This window comes from Cryptotermes secundus, unplaced genomic scaffold (assembly GCF_002891405.2).
Source record: "Cryptotermes secundus unplaced genomic scaffold, Csec_1.0 scaffold26, whole genome shotgun sequence".
NCBI classification, from domain to species: domain Eukaryota; kingdom Metazoa; phylum Arthropoda; class Insecta; order Blattodea; family Kalotermitidae; genus Cryptotermes; species Cryptotermes secundus.
The window spans coordinates 41,309-56,691 of record NW_019743656.1 but is presented as its reverse complement, the minus strand read 5'-3'; the positions used below and the strand labels follow the sequence as shown (position 1 = coordinate 56,691).

Here is a 15,383-nt window from a genome sequence, read left to right as displayed (position 1 = left end):
AGCGGTAAGTTTCACGAGAGCTAGGGTGAAGGAGCGTCTGACGTATTATTTTGGGGACCAACTAATTCCTGAAGTAAGTATCTTTAAGTACCTAGGAATAATCACACGGAGCGATCTAAGATGGGCAGATCATGTAAACTCTACAGCACCAAAAACATGGAAGACCCTTCATTTGATAATGCGTATACTGAAACAGGGCAATAATAACACGAAACTTCTAGCCTATACGTCACCAGTGAGACCGATACTTGAATATGGTTCGGTATGTTGGGACCCATGCAGAGAATGGCAGGTTAGCGCTTTAAATCGGTACAAAGAAGAGCAGCTAAATTTGCCAATCCTACAGATGAATCTGGCTGGAAACTCTGGCACAGCGTAGACTGATAGCCCGTCTGTGCGCCCTCTAATAAGCATACACCAGGAGACCAGCTTGGAGAGGGATAGGGGATAGCCTGCTTAAACCATGCTACCTGAATAGGGACGATCATAGTTGGAAAGTTAGAAGCAGGAAACAAAGGACTGATGTTGGCAAATATTTCTTTGTAAATAGGACCATAAAGGATTGGAACAGTTTACCTGCAGGCATACTAAATTCTTTCCCCTGTAAACTAAACACTTCTAGAAAGAGGGTTAGGAAAGCTGTTGCAAGTACAGAGGCCTTAGGCGGAGTTGAATGAAGCAAGTGAAGTAATGTGAAGTGTCCTTGTTCGAGTGCAATGTTTGGATTTGCACTGTGTGTACCTTGTTTTCTGTATTGTATTTGTTTTGTTTTGTTCCCTTATGTTATAGACTCTAGTTGTCTGTATCAGTGTAAGTTCTACTGCCACCGGGTGAACACCCAATTGCAGTACAATAATAATAATAATAATAATAATAATAATAATTAAAATGCCGTAAAACTGTTGAAGACCTAGCGAATCGCTCGTAGATCTCTATACCGAACAGTAGTAGGCACTGCAACAAAAACATTTTCTCATCAAGAGGGAGGGCTGGAATCTCAAGGTTGAACTTTTATTGTCTGGGTTCCCGTGTCCTCTAAACAGAAACCCCGACAATAATTTAGAAACATCCTGTACTTCTTACTACTACCTGTATTGGAAAGTGAAGAAGATACAAAATTTTAGTATCTTACCTCTAGTGGCGCTAGTTTCATTTCCACCTCTCTTTTTTCTATTTCTTCTTCTGTTCTTTCAAGATTTAGGCCACTAGAACCTGTTCCGAAACCAACCCCTGCCCCTACGAAAATTCATTTCCCACCTACCAGACCACACGGAGTCATAACTTTAAAAAACAGACAGTACGTTTCTACGAAAATGTATTACCAAACTACGAGGGCACAAGAAGTCATAACTTGAAGATAAAATTAGTACATACCTCTAGATCAGTACCCACCTATCAGGCTAGGCTGTGTCATCGCTTAGGCTATGGAGGAGGCCTATTTTCCTTTCAACAGTTGGTAGCCACCGACGAGAGTACACGGTGCCGTAGACGCCGTTGGTTCCAACCTACGAGGCCTACTGCAGCCAGAGAGTACGTTTCCTTTTCTGGATGTTGCTATCACCAGAAAAGAGCTGACACCTGCCACTAATATTTGCAGGAAACCTACTCCTATTCGCTGCTGCCGTAACTTCGAACCAAATCATCCATCGCATAGTAAAAGGCAAAGCTATTCCTGTAACAGGCGGTGGAGGCCCATAGGGTTGTGAGACGTCGAGGCTCCCACATTTTCTAGAAAATCGGCCTTAGGTGCCGGCAGCCCTTTCCCCAGAGGAAGATCCCTTGTACTCATTTCTATCAGAGGTTAAGTCGACCCCATGGCCATAGTGTGGCTGAGAGGATTAGGTTAATTAAAAAATCCAATGACCTCATCGGGATTCGAACCTGCGACCTTCCGGTTTGTTGCACAGTGCTTCAACCAACTGCGCTACAGCATGGTGAACGAGGAATGTTTCAGAGACTAAGCAGTAGAACTTGTGTGACGCGTTAGGTACGTCAAGATCTGCTGAACCAAACTGACAACCCGAGACGTAATCTTCAGTTCCGTGGTTCCCAACGGTTCATGCGTCATCCGAAAGAAAGAGAGGACGCCTTTGGGTCTGTGTTTATCCCAAAGTGAAGGTCACTTCTGGAAAGTTCAGATGGATACAGCATTAGGACCATCTTCGAAATTAAACATTCTTACGACTTCAGTCACGAGAACGAGACCAGAAAGAGATCCGCAACAGACGGCATGTTGCGTCTATAGCATTCCCTGTGAATGTGGCAGAAGTTGCATTGGTGAAACAGGGTGACCGCCAGCCGTGCGGCCCGCGAACATATGCACAGTCTCAAAGTCAGTCTTAACCCAACATGCCTATGAAGAAGGTCACAGGGCAGGCTAGGATGAAGCTAGGACTTTGGAATTTGAAAGTAGGAAATATAGTGAATCGGCCCATATGGCATGCATAACCAAACTGATGGGCCAACCCAGTTTGGGCATTTCTCCCATCTGGATCCTCCTCATCAGAAATTAGACTCACAGGGAGGGTCAGTGTGATGTGAGAGATTGGATATCCATATGGTTTTTAGTTCCGGGGTTCAGTTCTTGTTACATAAATTGCGCTAGCAATAGGCGGATGTTATATAGGATGGAAATTTCAATTTTCTCTGTGTTGGTGGGTCTAGATTTGGTTGTTGGTTTGATTTGATGCATTTATTTCCCACTTCCTTGTCAGTCTTGATTTCGGTCTTCATGTGCACTTCAGCAATTTTCATTATATTGTCGCATGTAGACCTGCTGCTAAGTAATGACTCCGTATACAACTGCCGTTGCTAGGTAATGACCATAAACAGTCGCATAGAAATGATATTATGATGGACACGTGATGCAACAGCAGAAGAACTGTTGGCAGAGGTGTTCTCTATGTGGTCCGTGCCGAAGCTAACGAAGATTAGCTGCGATTAAGATTAGGCATGTACGTAAAACATTGCCCGGCAATAAATGATTACTGTGAATGTTGCAACCGTATATTATTGCGTTCCAATATCAATGTAAATTTTGCTTTTCGTCACTGCAAGATGTTATTTAATCCTGTAACAGTTACTTGATGCCACTGAAATACCAGCAGTTTGAATTGCAGGTTACTTTAACTATCACACTATTGCTACTAGAATTTCGTGATTGCGGTTTTTGACAGAACTTCATGCATTATTCATCAGTGACTGACTTTTCAGCATGTCAGCTGTCTTTCCTTCTTCAGGCTCAGTAATGATAGGCAACCGTCCAAGGACTTTAGCCGGAAACGCATGTTTCTAGGAAGCCAAATGAACAATTGAACGAAGAGAAAGCAAGAAGAAGGTTGCACAGCGCTTACGGACGCTTGGTTTAACGCTTTGTTTGGAAGTGCGAACAGGTTATTTAGCCATTTCTTTAGGTCGGTCTAGACTGATATTGTCACGTGACAGAGTGACGCTATACGGTGTTTGGCTTGGTAATTGAATTTATTGAAATCTTACAGAACGTAACTACAAGTAACTATAGCGCTATCGCCAATTCACACTCTCTACAATTCACCACAACACGCACTAAGCCTTCTCAGTCTGCTTTGTCTTCACCAGTCGTTGTCTGGTAACGGTTTCCACTGTGGACGTTCCCCTTACTCTGGGTTCCCGAACGATCCCCGCGCCTCAGTTATCAGCTTCTAACAGCAACAGCTCACAATGACTGAACTGCAGGACTTCTTTTGACTGCTCACCAACCAACTCACTTCACTTCCTTGTACTTAACTGCACTGCACTCACAAACTGAACTGAATTCAGTCGGTCGAGTCATATAGTTTCGGAGCGGAACCACAAAGAAAACACCGCTTCCAGCGCCAATTTGTTCACCACAAATCCCACATGACCAGACCTGGACTCGACCCCGGGCCGCCGCAGTGGGAATCCGGAGACTAACGGCTTGAGCTGTGTCACAGCCTCTGAGTTACACTTTGTCTGTTAATAGACGATAGTCATACTTGACGTATTTATCCCCTGCTGTTGATTTCTACGGGAAATATCATATTCAGACACTCCCCCTTCAGCCTCACAGAAGTCGCAGGACTAAGCCCCGTAACAGGCTTCCCTCGGATATCTCTAGGCTTTCAGTTCTTCTGACTGGTAACCCAGGTCGTGGCCTCTATTTTCACAAAGGCCTACGTGATACCTCAGTCCGTATAGCGACGGGTTACGGGCTACGGGCTGGGCGGTCAGGGGTCGATTCCCGGATAGACAAGATTTTTCTCTTTTCCACAATGTCGAGACCGGCGCTGGGGCCCAGCCAGCCCCCTATTCAATGGGGATTGGAATTACTTCCCCGGAAGTAAAGCGGCCGGGAAGTGAAATTGACCACTCCGTAGTGCTTAATTAAGCACAAGGACAGCTTTGTCTCCTTACCTTACCTGTGTAAAAGCAACTGACCGATCATAGTGGTCGCGTGGTCTGGGACATGAACTGTCTTCGCCCGCCCAAACATTGGGATCGTGGGTTCGAATTCCACTTCAAGCATGGAAGTTTGTGCGCATTTAATCTGTGTTTGTGCTGTGAGCAGGTAGCGACCTTGCGATGGGCTGATCCCCCGTTCAAGGAGTCCTACCGACTGTGTAAAAGATCAAGAAACTGAGAACGTGGCCAGGGCCCAGCAAAAGGCTGTAGAACCATAGGCAGATAGATAGATAGATAGATAGATACATAGATAGATAGATAGATAGGCAGGCAGGCAACTAATCGGCAAACACGTTTCCATGGAGATCGATTCTTGAAAACCAACCCGTTACGGCGAACACGTTTTCGTGGATACGGATAATCTGTAAAACAGAAAACTCAGATCAGAATGGAGTTGACTTATCCCGTGTGCAGGCGGGAGCAGCTCCAGCCTAGCCCTGCGAGTCGCTGGAGGCGACGGAAACGGAAGTTTCCAATCTGAGGCAGTCAGATATGGTCGCGAGTCGCGACCCGCGAATGACTGCGCTGAGGAGGGCCAGCAGCAATTGTAAATGACAGATCCGTCCTCTCGTCAGAGAGAGTATCCCACATCAACAAGCCCGCAATTGCCTGACTAGTAATAAAAATCTGGTCGTAAGCACCAGATGGGTGCTTCTATTCCAAGACAGACTGGCCGACTGACCGTCGGTCGTAACATAAGACTCAGACTCAGAATGGAGTCAGAGAGAGAGAGAGTGAGTTCGTAGTTGAATGTGATCAGAGAGAGTTTCCGAGTGCGTTCTATACTTTGAAACTGCAGAGAGCCAACTCAATTCAGTTCGGTTAATCCAAGTCGTTGTCTATTCAAACCTCCATAGAACATTAGGTGTAACTGTTAGACGGAACATCACCGTTTTGTTACGTGTGCTAACAGTGCATTCGGCTCCTTCTCGATATAAAAACGTCCCGAACTCGAGGGGGCCAGGTGCAAAATGAGTATCATATCCAAGGTGGGGAACGTCCCGGTGCAGAAAGATTCCTGGTACTCATTTCTGTTAGAGGCTGAGTCGAACCCAGGACCATAGTGCGGCTGGAAGGATTAGGTGAACTTAAAATCCAGTAACCTCGCCGGGAATCGAACCCGCGACCTTCCGGCTTGTCGCATAGTGCCTCGACCAACTACGCTACCGCGTGCCCCACGTATTGATACTTGTTTATATAAATTTTACTGTATGTTTCTAAAGAACGGACGAACCTACCAGATTTTTTTTTGTTTGGGGCATTTCTTTAGAAAGAATTTTTTTTTTATTTACGTGAATTTACAATCTACTTGACCACTGTAAGTAATAAGTAAATGCGATGGGTGCTTATGTCGTGAAGGCGGCAGCTGCCCAGTGGCAGTACTCTACCTTTTAGTTACATAAGTCTTCTGGCCAGGTTGTCCTCAGTCGTCTTGCTGCTGGGTGCGGTTTCGTTAATTCAACGATTAGCGGGTTCTCGTGTCCTGTTAACCGAGTATGGTGTCTGGTGGCATGTTTTCTGATCTCTTCCGTGATGAGGGGTATGTTGAGATCGTTGTGGATAGTTCCGTTTGTTATGTACCATGGTGCGCCTGTGATTCTTCGTAGTGTTTTCGATTGGAATGTTTGGAGGATTTTGGTATTGGATGGTCGAGCGCAGCCCCACAGCTCGATGCCATAGGTCCATATAGGTAGAAAGAAATGTGGAAGAATAAAAGCGCGTACTTTACCCTTTAAAAGAAGATTCCAAACGTTTATTAAATGACGTCACCGTTCAGTATGCGCCCGCCCAATTGCTGGTTCGTCCTGTAGATCGCTCAACTTTGGTTACGTCTGGACGCAGGAAGCAAACACAATATACAATTCATGCCTCGAAACCGAACATGTAACTGTGGGATATCCCAAAGATTGTGACGTAGTATGCACATGTCTTATTAAAAGCGCGAAATCGTTCGCTCGGACTTCCATGCGTCATCGTGAAGCAACTCCTGATGCTTCTTCTAGCGGTCTGTCTATTATCCATGGGGACGTCGCCTGTCCACACAGCAGGGTTCCCGGGTGAGGAATTCTGCTCGATTTGCATCGACACAAATAGCGACTTCTGCTGCAGGTTCTTCAATATTTGTTGCCTCGGTAAGTACAGGAGAACATGTACTCGGCATGTGACGCCGTACAGTCTTATAGAACTTCATTGGCTTTTCAGAGAAACCTCCATCTTCAGGGCTGAAACCGTTCAAGTAATCAGGATAGACCCTGAATATTGAAACGGTTACATTCCACCAAGTTGCTGGTAAATTTATACCAGACTACACGTCCTAACATTCCAGAATACAGTACCTTCTGTGGTAACCCCAAATCCACCATAGATCAAATGTGTTTGAGATCAGGGAGCTGAGAGGGTGGAAGCGACAGGGAGCTGAGATAATATCACAGTGAGCTTCGTAATTTGTGCTCCTCGCCAAATATTATTCTCTCTCTCTATGGCTGTATAGCCCTTTGGACCTTGGCCGTTTTTTCAGTTTCTTAATCTTATACACAGTCGGTAGGACTCCTTGGACGAGGGGTTAGCCCGTCGCAAGGCCGCTACCTAACACAAACACAGGATAAACGCACACAGACATTCCTGCCTCGAGTGGGATTCGAATCCACGACGTCCGTGTTCGAGCGGACGGAGGCGGTTCATGCCTTAGACCTCGCGGCCAGTGTGATTGGCTGCCAAATGATACTAAGATGACTAGATAAAGGATGATGGTTCGGGTGGGACATGTAGTACGCATGAGAGACATGAAAATTACGTGTAAAATTTTAAATATAAATCACGAAAGGAAGAGACCACTTTAGAAGACAAAAACATATGTGAGAGGATAGTATTAAAATGTATTTTAGGACCGAGTTGTGGGTTATTTTGAGCACGGTTATGAATCTTCTATTTCTACAAGAGATAGGGAATTCCTTGACGACCTGACAAGCTACAACTTCTCGAAAACTCCGTGGAGTTCGTTAGGTGAGTCACATTGAGAATAAGCAGGCTAGCACAGTTTGGTACCAGTATTTTGTGTCGTTTTCTATCTTCTTTTGGGGTTCTTATTGTAGAAGTTACTGCCGGTCACAGTAGCCGCGCGGTCTAAGGCATGAACTTCTCTTCGTTCGCTGCAAAGCTGGGATCGTGGGTTCAAATACCACTCGAGGTATGGATGTCTGTGTGCGTATATTCTATGTTTGTGTTATTCTGTGTGCAGGTAGCGGCCTTGCGACGGGCTGATCACTCGTCCAAGGAGTCCTACTGTCTATAAAAATGATTACGGAACTCAATAAGAGACCTGGACCCTGAATCACCACATCACCCGCTAAGCCTTTATCCAGCCGGCTGTGTCTTCATTGCCAATCACAGTGGCCCCGAGGTCTGAGACATCAAATGTCTTCGCCCACTAGAACGCTGGGATCGTGGGTTCGAATCCCACTCCAGGCGTGGATGTTTGTGTGTGCGTTTATTCTGTGTTTATGTAGTCTTATGTATAGGTAGCGGCCTTGAGACGGGCTGATCCCTCGTCCATGGAGTCCTACCAACTGTTTAAGTTTAAGAAACTGAAGTGAAACGAAGCTTTACACGGATGTCCTATGCTCCAAGTGGAGCAACAGGAATAGATAGATAGTTCTTCATCGTCGTTCCCTGGCAACGTCTTCTAACGGTGGAGATTCTTCAGCTTCACGCGCTCAAAACCTCTTTTCACAGACTCCCGTACATAACTCATTTGGTCGCCCCAATTGTCTTCAAGGTAACTCCTCGGCACGGACCACGTTGAAACAGCCCGTTTCCAAGACTACCCCTATTGTTGCGCGTCGATTCTTTGCTGCGGGAATGTGTGTACCGAGCCGTTGTCTAGAAACGGCTGTGGTATATTTGCCTATCTCGCGATCGTCGCACAGTAATGTTTCTACACACTAGAATAATAACAACAACAACAACAGTGATAATTGTTTATGGATTCATGTGCTGAACCCAAAACCCCGGGATCCGGTTAGAGAGTACGGAGAAATATAAAACAAACACACAGACAAGAAAAAGGTAATGAAAGTAATATTATCTAAACTTAACCATTAATTATTAACAATAATAAGAATACTTCAACTAATTGTTATAGTACTTGCCAATAGCACTGCTTATTGCAGGCAAACACCGGGACAGATACAAGAAACACAAAGATAACATTAAAAAACAGTAATAATAATTTAATTAATTTATTATGGTGTTTGAAAATATTAAGAAAACCTGTCGCAGTCTCAGCTATGGAGGTTGCATGGAGAACTGTGAAACACAGGGATACTTACATACAGACTTAGAGTACCGCACTGGGTATACTCGTATAGCTTCGCTCTACATGTGTCAGCAGATGTTTCGAACTCCATATTCAGGAGCAATAGTATTGTCACATGTATGAGTGATTATAGACGGGGTTTGGATTTGTGATTGGATTTATTGATAACTTATAGATGGTAACTACAAGTAACTATAACGCTCTCGCTAATTCATGCATTCGTCTTCTCACTATAGCACATACTAAGTCTTCCCAGTTCGTTTTCACTAGTCGTTTCCTTGTAACGCATCCTAACAATATCCTCTGTTTACTTCCGTACCTCCTGGCGGATATCCCACAGCTGACATTGCTCCAAATGTCGGCTCTCAGAGTCAGTCTACATGCTACAATATTGTGCCCGATCTCCATAAATGAAACGATTACTGAACCAATTAATTTATTATTTTTTCCTCTTTGTCATTTGTTTCTCTCAGACGATTGGTCAGTTGAATGCATTTATGTATCATGCAACTCAGATACTCTTGTCAAGTATCCATTGCATTTGACCCACTGAAGAGTGGCGAGAGAGAGAGAGAGAGAGAAATAGGAAGTGTAACGCAAGAGTAGGTGAAAAGAAAAAATTGTGGGAGTAGTGAAAGACAATTTACTGCGGAGGGGAGAAGGTAAAATCTTCTCCAGAAATTTTCCAGGCTTAGTCCGCTCGTCTTTCTGATAACAATAATATGAAATCGAAGACGTTAGAATGGTTAGAAATAGTAGCTTGAGACAGGGGCCGGAGAAATTTGACGAATTTTTTAACATTGTCACTTGTATGAGTGACTATAGGCGGGGTTTGGATTGGTAATTGGATTTATTGAACACTTACAGATCGTAACTAGAAGTAAGTATAGCGCTATCAGTAATTCACACACTCTGCAGTTCACTACAGCCAGTACTGATCTCCTCAGTCTGCTATGTCTCCACCAGTGTTACCTGGTGACGGCTCTCAACAATGTACTCTGCTTCTGTGCTCCCTTTCTTACCGGCTGGCGACTGTCCCACAACTAACTCATTGCTCCATCTGTCGACTTTCACCTAACTCCCAGGCTGGCGGCCGTCTCACACCAACTCTTACTCTTCTCACTGCAATCTTAAGACTTTCTTCTGAACTCAAAGTCAAAGTTACTTTACGCCTGGCGGTTTGCTGCCAATAAGTTCGTCTTGGCGCCAGGTCCCTTGAGGCCCATGACCATAGATTGTTTTTCCAACTGAACTCTTGCGGTAATAGTCCTTGTGTAACATCCTCTCTGACGAGAAGATGGGTTTGTCTCTTATGGATATGCTTGGCTTTTCGTCGAGTGTACGTATCGCGCATATAGCGTGTTATTGAAAATTCTTCCTTTCGAACTACACACAAGTCTTCTGTCAGTGCAAGCTTTACAGAGCAGCTCATGCCTAATTTACATGTCTTATGCTACAACGGCAGCTTAGTCACTTGAAAGCCCATAAGCTTGACCACCGCGCAATGGCAATATCGTAACAAATGAGATTTATCCGAGCGCGAGTGCAGCTGGCCCTCCTTATATAGTCTCGGCACGGATCACATAGAGAATACTGCTTCCAGCAGCCCTTCTATTATTGCATACGGGTCTCTTGAGGCCACTACTTAGCACCGAGCGTTATTTACAGCATCATTACTTAGCAACTACCATTGTATAGCTACTTATTTCGCGGTCATTGCCTAGTAACGGGTCTACTTGTACATGCCAGTTCTTGCGTCAGAGGGTTAAAGCTTCAAACCGTCATTATGAACAAGAAATAAGTTAAAGAGCTGTCTACTTTAGCTACACGTTCCGCTGATGAAGGCCGAACGCTATCGTAAGAACTCAAATCCCTTCACAACATTATCAGATTATTATCTTTAATCTTCTGTGTTTGTACGTCCATGAAAGTGTTGGCCTTGATAAGCTTACATCACTTTTAATCAGTTTTAGATCTACAGTGATGCTAATACGAAAACAAAGCTATCGAAACGCGTGGGGGATTGGACGCAGTGCATGAAGCACAATCGCTGGGTTCCTGAAGAGTCCAGTGTTGAGGTTCACTGCCCTATCTGTCTTATGTGCAGTAGGAATCCAGGAAAGTCTGTCAAACTGTGAAAAATTTGGTTGACTGTAAGTCAAGGTTCCTTCAGACTCTCCAATTATCCAAAAAGTTATCAGATGTTTAAACTCTTGCCTCTGATATATGTTGTAATTCACGTATACAATTCAAATCATTATTTCTGGGGGGAAAGAAGGAAGGCTTTATCATATCAGTACAACATTTGTATTTCAGCAGGAAATGACGTGTATTACACTTCTTGTACTAACATCTGAATGTTAATTTGAACTGAAGTTCTGGAAACTCTGTCATATTCTAGAACGCTTATCTGTCTTTAAAAAATCTTGAGAAACATAGTTAATATGAACTGTTATAAAATTTTATCTCATATGAAGTGCCTTGCCTTTATATCTGTAATTGATTATAAACATTGCATTAATATAGCAATGGGGGCACTATACTACATGCCGGAAAGTGGCGGGTTCAATTCCCGATGAAGTAATTGAATTTTTCAATTAACCTAATCTTTCCAGCCGTACTATGGCCTTGAGGTCGACTCAGCCTATAACAGAAATGAGTACTAGAAATCATCAAGGGGTAAAGGGCAGCCGGCGCGTAAGGCTGATAGCTTTACTTCAATCTTGAGCCGACTGTCTAGAAAATGTGGAAGCCTCGACGTCTCACGACCCTATGAGCCTCCACGGCCTGTTACAGGGATAGCTTTATCTATTTCATTAATAAAACAATTTGACATTGAGAAAGTAGTGATGTCAGCAATATCATTGAGGACGTCCTTCACTGATTCATCATTCATCGACCGTCTTACCATTAAACGTTGCAGAGTCTAGATACAGACAGCTTCGTTAAATGACACACAGAAATGAAACAAATTTGGTAACGCGGATAATTAAATGAGAGGTACCCAAAACGGCGCTGGAACCCGTACCCAGCGATGACCATGGCGCATTGAAGCGCCCGTAAGCGACAGCCGACTTGGGATCACGCCCCGAGGGGCGCGCGGGTGCCGCTCGCACCACTTCACTGGCTATTTCACTAATAGGCGTCCTTTACAACTTAAGAAGAACGCCTCATGTGAAGGACACGCCTGTCTGCCCGTGACCTAGCATCACAGCCTAAAGATCTGGACAGGTTTTCTTAGAATTCAGTACGGGAGAACTTCACCGGAAGTTAATTGTCATGGCCGATTTTCAGCCATATTGATCCGGAACAGAGCCTGGTTTACATGAGACAATAAATGGAATTTTCCATGTACCCCATAAACCTTATCACTGATTTTGTCGAAATTTTACGCGGGATGCTTTCAGTAATTTGCATTTTATTATTTCAAATTTTTAAGCAAGCTTAATAAACTGTAAAATACGCCGTTCATGAATCTGTGCACTGGATTATGGGGTACAAGCTACTGAATCTCGCAAAGCCCAAATTCAGATTCAAATTCTAACATCTGGCTCCTAAACTTGGATCTCCTATCCAACATCACGATGCTTGTGCTGTCATTTTATTGACAGAACCTGTCGACGCACTTGCGAGTTTTGAGCCACAAATTTAAAATTCGGTGTCACTGCGCATCCGGTGCGTGACATGCCTAAGCACGCCACTAGTACGTTCAGTACCTTCAGTACCAATGGCCTTGGGTCATTCATCAACACAGTTCCCGTTGTGACGGGATTACGTACAGCATTCTTTGCATACGGACGGACGCGGGTTACAGTAACCCGAGTATCTTACTGAGTAAGATAACATAAAGTTGTCCCTGTTCTTAATTAATTAAAAACAGACTGTAGGACTCCTTGAACGAGCGATCATCCCGTCACAACGCCGCTACCTACGCATAGGACAACACAAACACAGAATAAACCCACACACAAACATCCATGCATTGAGTGAGATTCGAACCCACGATCGCAGCGTTCGAGCGAGCTAAGACAGTTCATGCCTTAGACTGCGCGCCAGTGTGGAGGTATAGCTCCAATAATCTTGATCTCGGCAGTAGAGGGAGGTGAGTGATGAGGAAAGAACTCCCGGTACCCACTGGGGCTGGGTGGGCGCCACAGCCCCCAGAGCCGGCCTGGAAGCTGTGGAGTTCGCGCACGAAACCTGAACCTGTGGCCACTCACATACGTTAAGGCTTGCTTGCTATTGTCACGAGTAATTGTCGTGCACAGGAACAGAGCATTGTCTCTTTCAGTCTCCTTTTCTCAGTAATGGTTTTCATCTGCTCACTTTTTGTGCACCTACTCTATTGCGCATGAGCGGGGATAGTTGTCAGTATGACTGGTTGTGGACTACATGACCGGGCTTCGATTCTTGGCGAGGAAATGATTTCTTTTTGGCTTTGGAAAATAATTGATCTTTATAATGAGAATTTTGTGAAACACATAAATACATTCTGTGGGCAAAATAAAGTTCTTCATAATTCTTTACTTAGTACTGTGTTTGATAAATCATTTAATTCGTCTGTAACATGTTTTAATTGTGTTCGAATTACCTAAATATCTTTAAAAAGTTGTGTAACTATTCGCAGAATTGTTGCCGAAACCTTGTTATTGTGAGCTGTTGTTCAAAATCCGGGTCCATTTGTTTTCTAGATGTTTGTGTAACTATTCGCAGAAGTGTTGCCGAAACCTTGTTATTGTGAGCTGTTGTTCAAAATCCGGGTCCATTTGTTTTCTAGATGTGTCGCCCTGCCCAACTCCTGCTAGGCCGCAGTCTGTGATTTGCCAGAAGGAGAAGTGTTCCACATCCTCAGACTGTCGGAAGGGACAATCATGTTGCCGCAGAGGACCTTGTGGACCTATCTGCGTAACACCTTCGAGACCGAAGACCCGTGCTCTGTCTTTTGTCCTCCTGCGACGCTGATCACATGTTCTGCTGCTTTCGATTTCTGAAAAGTTTTAGTTAACTGCCCAACATTATTGTAACAAGTAGTGTAAGACTACCCAATTTTGTAACGTAATATATTTCTTGGTACAGCAACCTCAGTTTGTCACAACATTAGGTATGGGTTCCATAGGCACGTTTAACATGTCTCTATAGATGGTTAAATAACATGTTCCGTAGTTCGTTTCAACAGTTCTCCATAGATGGCCCCATAATGTATCGTTGTTAGTTTTGATAGATTTCCATAGATGACACCGTAATGTGTTCCACTGTTGGTTTTAACGTTCTCCATAGATGTCCCCTTAACGCGTTCTATTAGATTTAATAGGTTCCCTATAAAATAGTCGCTTCGGCGGCACATGTACTAAAATTGGAAAGATACAGAGAAGATTAGCATGGCTCCTGCGCAAGGATGACACGAAAAATCATGAAGCGTTATAGTTTTAATAGTCCTCCACAGATAGTTCCATAATGTGGTCCACTATTAGTTTTAACAGTTTTCCATCATTAAAGGTAATACCGCCCTTTCTCTTAACTCAGTAACACGCCGTTTAAGACATGCGATAGAGCGCAGGTATAACTCGTATTCTTAACCTCGGCAATACGTGAAGAATGATGAGCGTCATGTCCGAGCCACTTTACCCCGCTGGATAAGAGATTGGGTGAGCCTCAGAACCGGCCTCGGAGAACAGAAAAATCTCTGGTCTCTGGCGAATATCAAACTCCGATTCCTCGGTTTGCCAGGTCGCAACCCGATCGCTATACTGACAATACTGACTGAGCTACGATAACTCCATGTGAAATACGGCTTGTATTAATAGTTCTCCATAGATGGCTCCATAATACAGTATGTTCCGTTCAAACCTCCCACATTTTAATTAATCAATGTGAACAAATTGTGATAAATTATGGATAATAATTAACACTAGATGAAAGAAAAACTCAGAGAATTTTATTTCCGTTTTTCTTCGGTGAAGCTACAGTATCTGGCCGCGTATACCTTGACATGTTAGAACAGTTCCTGTATCCCCAGGCAGCCGATCTGCAGCCTAACATAATCTTCCAACAAGATGGAGCCCCGCCCCCCAAATTGGGGTCTGGATATTCGGAGGTCTCTCAATGCCACCTTCCAAGATCGCTGGATTGGACGTGGCGGACCAATTCGGTGGCCACCACGTTCACCGGACCACACTCCGCTCGATTTCTTCCTTTGAGGTTACGTGAAGGACCGTGTGTTCGTGCCTCCAGTGAATGACCTCCCAGATTGACGAGCCCGCATCCGTGAAACGATTGCTACTATACCGATGGACATGTTGGAAAGAACGTGGCAAGAAACTGAATACAGATTGGATGTTGTTCGTGCTACCAATGGTGCACATGTAGAGGTTTATTAGTGTGTTAAATAAAATTTTTTGGGTTGTTCTTATATTTCCTATAGCTTCATTTTCCTACCTTTCATAATTTCTCTTCTAAGATCTGATAAAATATGGGAGGTTTGAATGGAACATTCTATATTCTACAATTTGCTTTAATGCATACCTCAGTATGTGACGGGTTCACAGTTTTATACTACAAAATAAGGTACGTCAAAATATTTGGCGAGCTTACCTTAACTAATTTTGTT

The 15,383-nt window shown here is 44.0% G+C and overlaps 1 non-coding gene across 1 annotated transcript; it reads left to right on the top strand.

The window, feature by feature from the left end:
* Positions 1-14,102: 14,102 nt before the first annotated feature.
* On the top strand, positions 14,103-14,206 carry LOC111874224. Its single transcript, XR_002844507.1, has one exon. It is a non-coding gene; the product is annotated as a U6 spliceosomal RNA (small nuclear RNA).
* The last annotated feature ends 1,177 nt before the right edge of the window (positions 14,207-15,383 follow it).